This window comes from Capricornis sumatraensis, chromosome 3 (genome assembly GCF_032405125.1).
Source record: "Capricornis sumatraensis isolate serow.1 chromosome 3, serow.2, whole genome shotgun sequence".
Lineage (NCBI taxonomy): Eukaryota > Metazoa > Chordata > Mammalia > Artiodactyla > Bovidae > Capricornis > Capricornis sumatraensis.
The window spans coordinates 141367178-141379476 of record NC_091071.1 but is presented as its reverse complement, the minus strand read 5'-3'; positions in this window follow the sequence as shown (position 1 = coordinate 141379476).

The window sequence follows — 12299 nt, the reverse complement described above, 5'->3', positions numbered from 1 at the left end:
AACTAAGATCATGGCATCTGGTCCCATCACTTCATGGGAAATAGATGGGGAAACAGTGGAAACCATGTCAGAGTTTATTTTTTGGACTCCAAAATCACTGCAGATGGTGATTGCAGCCATGAAATTAAAAGACGCTTACTCCTTGGAAGGAAAGCTATGACCAACCTAGATAGCATATTCAAAAGCAGAGACATTACTTTGCCAACAAAGGTCCATCTAGTTAAGCCTATGTTTTTTCCAGTGGTCATGTATGGATGTGAGACTTTGTCTGTGAAGAAAGCTGAGCACTGAAGAATTCATGTTTTTGAACTGTGGTGTTGGAGAAGACTCTTGAGAGTCCCTTGGACTGTAAGGATATCCAACCAGTCCATCCTAAAGGAGATCAGTCCTGCGTGTTCATTGGAAGGAGTGATGTTGAAACTGAAACTCCAGTACTTTGGCCACCTGATGTGAAGAGCTGACTCATTGGAAAAGACCCTGATGCTGGGAAAGATTGAGGGCAGGAGGAGAAGGGGATGACAGAAGATGTGATGGTTGGATGGCATCACTGACTCAATGGACATGGGTTTGGGTGAACTCCGGGAGTTGGTGAGAGACAGGGAGGCCTGGTGTGCTGTGATTCATGGGGTCACAAAGAGTCGGACACGACTGAGCGACTGTACTAAACTGAACTGATATGTGGCAGGAGATCCAACCAAGTCAATCCTAAGGAAAACAACCCTGAATGTTAATTGGGAAGAATGGTCCTGAAGCTAAGGCTCCAATACTTTGACCACCTGATGAGAAGAGCCAACTCACCGGAAAAGACACTGGGGAAGATTAAAGGCAGGAGAAGAAGAGGGTGGCAGATGATGATATGGTTAGCATCACCCACTCAATGGACATGAATTTGAGCAAACTGTAGGAGATAGTGGAGGACAGAAGAGCCTGATGTGCCGCAGTCTTACTTGGGTTTCTCTTACCTTGGATGAGGGGTATCTCCTCATGGCCGCCCTTCCTGACGTTGAACATGGCGTAGCTCCTCTCAGCCCTCCTGCGCCCAGGCACCCACCACTCCTTGGCCATGGGTTGCTTCTCCTGCCACATATAGCTTCTCTCAAATCCATGAGGATATGCCACCCCAGTGATAAAGAGAAAAAGTAATATTTGGTGCAAATCATGAGAAAATTCTTAGATTCCTGCAACACTACATAGACATAAATGAAGAATACGTAAGAAATGGTGGACTCTAGAAAACTTTGCTCTGAAAATCACATAGCAGAGACCAAAGCAGCTCACATGAGCTTATGAGATCAGTGGTCAGAGAGAGAGGACTGCACAGATGATGAGAGAAAAGCTTGGGAGCAGCACAATCCAGGTCAGAGTGTTCGGCTCAGTCCATGGATCCATCCTGATGGCCAAAAGGACCCAGGCATTTAACAAAATTCAAAGCCAGAAATAACAAACATTTTCTTCTCTGCATCACTTTATTTTCTGATTCCTACAGTTTATGTAAGAGGAATCCATAAAATGATTTCTCTAACTTACGCAGAGAGGAATCAAGAAAATGACTTTTTTTTCTAGCCAAGGCATGATCTTGAGAAACCTTGCCATATGCCAGCCAGGTTGTTGGTGTTCATTTTGGACATGGCAGTGTAGTCAGAACCTCAGAGTCACATTGACATTTGAGAAAGATGTGTAGATCTTAGAGGAAGCCAGCTCTCCCTCAATTTCACCTCATCGATAGATCAGAAAACACATCATCATCACCTGCAGGAATTAATAAGGAGCACAAGTAAAGTTACCCTTGAAGAAGGCTACTGTTGTAGCAGCAGATCTCAAAGTGTTCCAAAGGAATTGTTGGTTTGGTGAAGAATTTCTAAAACGTGGTGCACAAAAAGATGGGGTTGTTGCAAATATGCATAATGTGTCTCAGTGCTCAAGACTTCCAAATATTGACCCATCACATAAAACTATTTTGAAGGGTTTTAGTACCTCAAAGAAAGAGTGGAAACTTTGTATTATTTGTGTCTTTATTAAAGATATTTGAGATATTTCTCCTTAGAACATTGCTTCATACTGCAGTTAAGAGTGTGCAAGTGAGAAAAAAATGTGAAAGAATCAATGAGGGAAAGAGAGAGACAAATCTTGGTGGGTAAAATGGCAATCAGTTGTCTGACATTTTCATCTGATGAAAATCTTCCCTTTTTTTCTTTTTCTGACTTACTCTCCTTTTGAACATGAAATTAAAAAACAAAAACTTTATCTCTTTCCTTCATTAACCTACTGAAGATAAAATTAGTTTCCTTTACAAAGTACCTCTTATAAGGAAATATAAATTAATCTTTCAGGGGTCTGGAACAATTAACTCACCATTTGGAAGATAAATTATATGCCTGCCTGACCGAAAACTGTGCCTTTTACTCTGAGGAGCGAGATATGCAAAGTTTGTATCTGCCTAAATGTGATGACAAGTGAGATATATCTCAGGCAAATCATACAGAAAAAAACAAGTGCGGGAATAAAAATACACTCAGAGTAATTTTCCTCCCATCAAAGAACAGAGAAAATCACATTAACATTGAAATACATTTTGTTTTCCTTGTCAGTTAATACCAAATAAAACTAACCAGTGGAAAGAAAATTAGATGAAAAGCAGACCAAGGAACAACTGTCCTTTGAAAAAAGAATAAACATTTAAAACAAAATGTTTATACATATATATTTACCTCTTCTGATTTTCCAGAATCTCCTAAACTATACCTGCCTCAAACATCATTGTCCCAGTGCTCTAAGGAATAATTTCCATAATTATTTCCAATTGCCAGAGTGTACAATGTTCCTTTTGAGCTACAGGAATTAGGAAAATAAACAGCAGCAAAAGCAGTATCTTGCCAGCAGCTAAAATTCAATATAACATTAGCAAAAACAAGAGGAAAAACAAAAACAAAAACAACCAGTGATCTCAGAATGTGAAACTAATTGAAGATGTGTATGCTAAGTCACCTAAGTCGTATCTGACTTTTTGAGACCCTATGGACTGTAGCCCGCCAGGCTCCTCTGACCATGGGATTCTCCAGGCAAAAATACTGGCCTGGGTTGCCAGTTCTTCCTTCAGGGGATCTTCAAAACCCGGGGACTGAACTTACTTCTCTTAAATCTCTCATGTCTCCTGCATTGGTAGACGGGTTCTTTACCACTGGCATCACCTGGGAAGCCCGAGATGAGCAAGAGAGAGACTAAATCAAGATGGGGACAAAAAAAGAATGTTTCAGGAGAAGATGGCTGGCTAGAATCCCAGGCAGTGGTAAATATCATTAGTGATCACCACATCCACGCAGTCTTCTCTTCCAGGGCATATTACTGGACCCACACTCCTCAGTGTGGTGCCTGGACAAGGTGTTACTCTATAAACTATTATTCATCTGTGATGCTGTAGGGAGCTAATACTGGGCTTCCCTGGTAACTCAGCTGGCAAAGAATCCACCTCCAACGCAGGAGAGCCCGGTTCAATTCCTGGGTCAAGAAGATCCCCTGGAGGAGGGATAGGCTACCCATTCCAGTATTCATGGGCTTCCCTGGTGACTCAGATGGTAACGAATCCACCTGCAGTGTGGGAGACCTGGGTTCGAGCCCTGGTTTGGGAAGATCCCCTGGAGGAGGGCATGGTAACCCACTCCAGTATTCCCACCTGGAGAATCCCACTGAACAGAGGAGCCTGGTGAGCCACAGTCCATGGGGTCACAAAGAGTCAGACACGACTGAGTGACTAAGCACATGAGGAGCTAATACTAGTTTGTAAAGCAACTGCATCACCAAGCACACAGTTAAGCTCAGCTTATATTTTTTTCTGCAGAAAAACATTCTCAATGAGGGAAGCAATGTATTGACTTATATTCTTATTTTATTCAAGAATTTAATAGAACAATTACTTTGTGCACCACTGTACAAGACAACATTTCCCAAATTCCTCAGATCTCACTGAGGACACCTAAAGTGGCTCAGACGGTAAAGCGTCTGTCTGCGATGCAGGAGACCCGGGTTCGATCCCTGGGTTGTGAAGACCCCCTGGAGAAGGAAACGGCAGCCCACTTCAGTATTCTTGCCTGGAAAATCCCATGGACGCAGAGCTTGGTAGGTCCGTGAGGTCGCAAAGAGTCGGACATGACTGAACGACTTCACGTTCACTTTCACTTTCAACTAGTTCTCACTAATGTGAGCAGCAATGAGTGAGCCAACTCCCAAACAGGGAATTTCTAGTGAACAATGGATTGTGCCACCCAGAACTCCTGCTTCGACATTAAAATTCTCTAGCAGCCATTGTCAGTGCTGACAGCTCACCCACTCCCAGTAATTGACTTTGTCTGAAAAGAGTTGCTTTCCCTGCTCCTCCCTATCACAGGGTGACATTGACTTCTTCACTTGCATTTTTGTTGCATTTATCAATTTCTGAGTGTTAAGTCCTAAAGTGAAAGTGAAAGTGAAAGTCACTCAGTCATGTTCAACTATTTGTGACCCCATGGACTATACAGTCTATGGAATTCTCCAGGCCAGAATACTGGAGTGGGTAGCCTTTCCCTTCTCCAGGGGATCTTCCCAACCCAGGTATTGAACCCAGGTCTCCTGCATTGCAGGCAGATTCTGTACCAGCTGAGCCACAAGGGAAGCCTCTGCCCTAAATTTTGAACTGTTCTTAGGGGCCATTTCAGCTCAAGAGCTCCCTGTGGGTCAGCTGAGGACTTTGTTTTGACTACATCACAGCTCATCTTCTCTTCTGCTCATCAGGTTTCTTTCATTCTTTCACAATTTTGATTCTTAGAGCACTCCCCTGAAATACTTCTGTACACAAATCTTCATCCCAGAGAGTATTTCCCAAGGAACCCACCCTGCCATAGAGATGAAAAGCAGATCCAACCTCTCCTAAGTCTTTCTGTTCTCTGGGCTGACAGTCTTACATAGAAGACTTCACCGGAGGCCTTAGAAGGTAGAAGAGTCATATGATGAGTTCTTGATCCCCAAAGGATTCTTATGAACCAGTATCAGCCCAGGATAGGACAAGATTTGCCATTTATTTGTTAAGCACCTGAGGTTCATTTTTATGTGCTGAAATACTTAATCCACACGTACTAACATAAAGCCTAGGTTATTGACTCATTTGTAACTAAATATTAAGCAGACATTTTTATCCTAGCCCCAAAATGCCATTTTTACCCTCCATTTTTTTTGACAGTCAATTAGGACTACAGATAAAAAGAATATTTATTTAATTTTGTTAGGTGATCTTTCCTTTTCATCTTTACCTTTAACTTTCAATCATACCTGTGTTTTGCGGCTGGAAGAGGAGCTCATCTGTCATGATGAGTACCCAGGTAGCCCGTGTTTATTATTATTTTTCCCCCTGATATGCCCTTGAAGTCACAGTGATTGTTTAATGGACCAGAAAACATCTGATGCTAACACAGGACCTCTGGGTTCCTGGATCCCAGTGACTGTCTCTCAGGTTCTTTCATTCAGCTTCTGCTGTAGAGCTGACACTGTGAGATTAATGGACTGACCTAACTGAGGCCACTAATGAGCTATTCTTCTCTCGTGAGAGAACATTCTGTCCAATTTCTACATATCCAGAGCACACCACCAGAGAGGTTCATTTTTCTAGCTTCTTTGCTTTATGATAGCATGCAGTGTCCTAAGAATTATTAAAAGCATCATCATAGATACACAGACATGTCATCTACCTGGCCTCTATGAGCATTTGAATTTGAGACTACTTAAAAGACAGTAATGAAAAAGAGATGGGAAATACTAACCTGTACTTTTTCACCTATTAATCATAGTAGATATGGAACCAAATCCTAGCTAACAGCAGATTTTTCCTCTTTTAGGCAGAGTTTGGGTAGCAGTGACTGATTTAATGGATGCAAAACTTGCAAGGTATGAGAACATATATTTTACTCAATAAATCAATAAAGAAACTGCATAGTACCCATTATATTAATGGTTAGGAGAGATACAAAGTAGATAGTAGATATAAAGTGGGAACAAATTAATTTTAATAGTGTATAACCTGTGAGGAGAAAAAAAAGATATCGAGGGGTGAAAAGTTCAGCAGAAAATGAGACAAAGTCAAATAGATGGTAATGAAAGAAAACATATGTCATAAGAAATAGCAGAAGGGGATCAGTTACCAACTGGCAACGTTTAAGGGTTTGAGTGTTCAGAGAGAGAAGCCTTCAGGCAGGGGGTGATCAGAGAAAGTATCTTATTCAAGCATGGCAGCTGGTTGTAGGTCAATGTTGAGAATGTTTGTGTCCCAAGGGAGAAGACATTAGAAGGGAGACAAACTACAGTAATTGTCTTCGCATAGTCTTTTATTGGATATCTAGAGTTAAATAGGAACCTAAGTACATTTGAGAGCTATTGCCAATTTTAGCTCAGAAAGAAAGTAATTATTTAAAAGCTATTATTTAAATAATCCAGAAAATATTAGACTGCCCTTCCAAACACATAAATGGGAACACATCCACATAGAAAGAATAGTTTTAGAACTTCCCTGGTAGTCTAGTGGTTAAGAACCCACCTGTCAATGCAGGGGACATGGGTTTGATCTCTGGTCCAGGAAGATCCCACATACCATGGGGCAACTTAGCGTGTGCAGCACAAGTACTAAGCCTACGTGCCATGCCTACTGAAGCTCATGCAACTCGAACCCGTCCTCTACAACAAAGAAGCCACAGCAATGAGGAGCCCACGCCCCACCATAAAGAGTAGCCCCTGCCCTCATCCTGGATTTACCTTTGAGGAAAAAAAAGGATTATTTATTTTTTCATTTTACTTATTTTGCATGTATATACTTATTCGACATACATATAAGTACCTGCTCTGTGTCAGACACTGGGCAACACATTCATAATAGAGAGATGAAAAGCCAGATTCCCTACTTTGAAGATAGTTTTTAGTGAAGAAGACACATGAGTTAACAGAAATTGTAATATAGATATAATACAGATGGGGCTTCCCTCGTGGCTCAGATGGTAAAGAATCTGCCTGCAACGCAGGAGATCTGGGTTTGATCCCTGGGTCAGGAAGATTCCCTGGAGAAGGGAATGGCTACCCACTCCAGTATTCTTACCTAGAGAATTCCACGCACAGAGGAGCCTGGAGAGTTATAGTCCATGGGGTCTCAAAGAGTCAGACACGACTGAGCAACTAACACTTACCAAGTATATCCAGATATCATAGGTGAAGAGAGTTGTCAGGAGGCTCCAGTCTCCAGTTAACTGCATCGGCCACAGAAATTCTTTCTAAGCCTTTCCTTAAGGCTGGAGCTGGTTGCTATGACACAAATTGTCCAACTTAGAGACACAGTGTGCTCCCAGTTTGAAGTAAAATTCTATCCATTAAAGAAAAAACCATAATTTAAGGGTAGTAGAAAAGGTAATTTTTAAAGGCATTCATTAGTTTTGTCAGTCTAACATTCCTTCTCCACTTTTTTTGGCATCAGAATCCCTCTTTCTTGAGGGCATTTTGAACAGTCAGGGTGGTCTGACTGCATCCTCTGCCATTGGCTGGGTGCATGCCTCAACTGAAACAAAACAGAATCTTGTTTTCCATCTGAACTACTCAAGTAGAAGTTCCTTCTTCTGTGAAGTGAAGTTCAGTTCAGTTCAGCTGCTCAGTCGTGTCCTACTCTTTGCAATCCCGTGGACTGCAGTACACCAGGCCTCCCTGTCCATCACCAACACCTGGAGCTTATTCAAACTCATGTCCATTGAGTCAGTGATGCCATCCAACCATCTCATCCTCTGTCTCCCCTTCTCCCACCTTGAATCTTTCCCAGCATTAGGGTCTTTTCAAATGAGTCAGATCTTTGCATCAGGTAGATGGCCAAATTATGGAGTTTCAGCTTCTGCATCAGTCCTTCCAATGAATATTCAGGACTGATTTCCTTTAGGATGGACTGGTTGGATCTCCTTGCAGTCCAACAGACTCTCAAGAGTCTTTTCCAACACCACAGTTCAAAAGCATCAATTCTTCACTGCTCAGCTTTCTTTATAGTCCAACTCTCACATCCATACATGACTACTAGAAAACCCACAGCTTTGACTAGATGGACTTCTGCTGACAAAGTAATGTCTCTGCTTTTTAATATGCTCATTAGTTTGGTCATAGCTTTTCTTCCAAGCAGCAAGTCTTTTAATTTCATGGCTGCAGTCACCATCTGCACTGGTTTTCGAGCCCTAATTAATAAAGTCTCTCACTGTTTCCATTATTTCTTCACCTATTTGCCATGAAGTGATGGGACCAGATGCCATGATGTTAGTTTTCTGAATGTTGAGTTTTAAGCCAACATCTTCACTCTCCTCTTTCACTTTTATCAAGAGGCTCTTTAATTCTTCTTCACTTTCTGTCATAAGCGTGATGTCATCTGTGTATCTGAGGTTATTGATTTTTCTCCCAGAAATCTTGATTCCAGCTTGTGCTTCATCCAGCCTGGCGTTTCACATGATGTGCTCTGCATATAAGTTATATAAGCATGGTGACAAAATACAGCCTTGATGTACTCCTTTCCTGATTTGGAACCAGTCTGTTGTTCCATGTCCAGTTATAACTGTTGCTTCTTGACCTGCATACAAATTTCTCAGATGGCAGGTAAGGTGGTCTGGTATTCCCAACTCTTGAAGAATTTTCCACAGTTTTTTTTTTTGACCCACACAGTCAAAGGCTTTGGCATAGTCAATAAAGCAGAGGTAGATGTTTTTCTGGAATTCCAGTTGAGCTATTACAAATCCTAAAAGATGATGCGGTGAAAGTGCTGCATTCAATATGCCAACAAATTTGGAAAACTCATCAGTGGTCACATGACTGCTAAAGGTCAGTTTTCATTCCAATCCCAAAGAAAGGCAATGCCAAAGAATGTTCAAACTACTGCACAATTGCACTCATCTCACATGCTAGCAAAGTAATGCTCAAAATTCTGTGAAGTTACTGAATGGTTAATATATGAGCTTGGAGCTATGAGGGTCTCCTCTGCTAACAGGAGGGATGCCTGTCAGAGGATGACAACCACACAGATAAAACAGAGCTTAAAGATGAAGACATACAGGCTTGAAGATACCATCTGAACCGTAAGATCCAGCCACACCTGAATTGGTATATATCTTTGGGTTTCTACTTATATGAGTTAACATAGTTCTTTTGTTACTTAATCTGATTTAAATTAAGTTTTGATCACATGTGGGCTTCCCTGATGGCTCAGGTGGTAAAGAATCTTCCTGCAATGCAGGAGACCTGGGTTCAGTCCCTGGATTGGGAAGATTCCCTGGAGAAGGAAACAGCTACCCACTCCAATATTTTTGCCCGGAGAATTCCATGGACAGAGGATCCTGGCAGGCTATGATCCATGGGGTCACAAAGAGTCAGACATGACTGAGTGGCTTTCACTTTGATCTCTTGTAAATGAGAGCTATTAATATAATCTGAAAAGTAGCTGTGAAGCTTCCATTATTTTCTCCTTCCAGGAAGCTGGACTGCAGAGAAAGCTGAAACGGTCCTGTTCTGCAGTGTGTCTGCGATAAATCGGGAAGTTAGCAATCCAATGTAGAAGACCTTACTAGTTTTACATTATGTCTTTCTTAATACAGTCACTTTCTTCTCCTTCATTTCCTCTATCAACTATATCTACATATCTACTATATCATGTACCTTATAGCAAATTGAGCTCATTATTGATTCTGTAAGCACAAGGCAGAAAATCCTGTTCTGCTCAATGTTGACAAAACTTTGTCTCCAGCATACAGACCACCTGTTCAGCTTAATGATTTGCTTCCCATCTTTGACTTAGCTGGTTAGAAAAGGAGAGGAGAATTCATGATTTTATACTGTTACACACACAAACACAGATTTAGAAAACTGAAGATAGAAATGGAGAGAATTCAGTTTCCATGGAGTTAAGCAGAATTATTCTGTCGTAAATAGCTTGGCTTTCTTAGCATCAAAAGTACATTATACTGATGGATACTTTGAAATGCAAATATTTTCTATGCTGGGGGAAAGCAAACATAATGAAACAAATATTTTGATGTGTTTTCCGGGTGAAATGCGAAAAAGGAAATCTTGTGTGTCTCTAGAAATGGTCTTGAAAGCAGGTTTGAGTGGGAGCGATGGCTGACTGTTGGACTTGAAAGAAGGTTGATAGTCCTGCCTTGAGTGTTCAATTAAGTGTTAGTTATAGTTTGAGTAAACTCCGGGAGTTGGTGATGGACAGGAAGGCCTGGCATGCTGCAGTCCATGGGATCCCAATAAGTTGGACACAGCTGAGTGACTGAACTGAACTGAACTGAACTGATAAAATAGAAGCTTGTTAACTTTGAATACAATGAATTAAGTTATCCATATATAAAATTCTTATCCAAGGCCATAAGCCAAAGTTAACTCTTAAATTGACAAAGAAAAAAGTATCTGAGTACAGTGGCAAATAAAGAAAGATCAAAGTGATCAAAAGGAAAAAAGTCATTCTTGTCACTGTCCTACTATCCAGAAATTTTGAAAAGTGGAGTAAAGTGAAATAAAAATAAATTCTTGGTTTGGGCAGAACCATTCTTGCCATCTGGATATCAGTTCAATTCAGTCACTCAGTCGTGTCCTACTCTTTGCAACCCCATGGACTGTAGCTCACTAGAATCCCCAGTCCACTACCAACTTCTGGAGCTTACTCAAACTCATATCCATCAAGTCAGTAATGCTATCCAACCATCTCATCCTCTGTCGTCCCCTTCTCCTCCTGCCTTCAATCTTACCCAGCATCACAGTCTTTTGCAATGAGTTAGTTCTTCACATCAGGTGGCCAAAGTATTGGAGTTTCAGCTTCAACATCTGTCCTTCCCGAATATTCAGGACTGATTTCCTTTAGGATGCACTGGTTGGATCTCCTTGCAGTCAAACAGACTCTCAAGAGTCTTCTGCAACACCACAGCTCAAAAGCATCAATTCTTCGGCACTCAGCTTTCTTTATAGTCCAACTCTCACATCCATACATGACTAGTGGAAAAAACACAGCTTTGACTAGACAGACCTTTGTTGGCAAAGTAATGTCTTTGCTTTTTAATATGCTGTCTAGGCTGGTCATAGCTTTTCTTCCAAGCAGCAAGCGTCTTTTCATTTCATGGCTGCAGTCACCATCTGCAGTGATTTTGGAGCCCTAATTAATAAAGTCTCTTACTGTTTCCATTATTTCTCCATCTATTTGTCATGAAGTGATGGGACCAGATGCCATTATCTTAGTCTTCTGAATTTTGAATTTTAAGCCAGCTTTTCGCTCTCCTCTTTCACTTTTATCAAGAGGCTTTTTAGTTCCCCTTCACTTTATGCCATAAGGGTGGTGTCATCTGCGTATCTGAGGTTATTGATATTTCTTCCAAAAATCTTAATTCCAGCTTGTGCTTCATCCAGCCTGGCGTTTCACATGATGTACTCTGCATATAAGTTAAATAAGGAGGTGAAAATATATAGCCTTAATGTACTCCTTTCCTGATTCAGAACCAGTCTGTTGTTCCATGTCCAGTTCTAACTACTGCTTCTTGACTTGCATACAGATTTCACAGGAGGCAGGTCAGGTGGTCTGGTATTCCCATCTCTTGAAGAATTTTCCACAGTTTGCTATGATCCACACAGTCAAAGGCTTTGGCATAGTCAATAAAGCAGAAATAGATGATTTTATGGAACTCTCTTGCTTTTTTGTGATCCAATGGATGTTGGCAATCTGATCTCTGGTTCCTCTGCCTTTTCTAAATCCAGCTTGAACGTCTGGAAGTTCACGGTTCATGTACTGTTAGAACGTGGCTTGGAGAATTTTGAACATTACTTTGCTAGCGTGTGAGATGAGTGCAATTGTGTGATATTTTGAACATTCTTTGGCATTGCCTTTCTTTGGGATTGATATGAAAACTGACATTTTCTAGTCCTGTGGCCACTGCTGAGTTTTCCAAATTTGCTGGCATACTGAGTGCAGCACTTTCACAGCATCATCTTTGAGGATTTGAAATAGCTCAACTGCAATTCCATCACCTCTACTAGCTTTGCTCATAGTGATGCTTCCTAAGGCCCACTTGACTTCGCATTCCAGGATGTCTGGCTCTAGGCGAGTGATCACACCATTGTGATTATCTGGGTCATGAAGATCTTTTTTGTGTATTTCTTCTGTATATTCTTGCCACCTCTTCTTAATATCTTCTGCTTCTGTCAGGTCCATACCATTTCTGTCCTTTATTGTGCCCATCTTTGCACGAAATTTTCCCTTGGTATAATAATGTCTGGATATACAT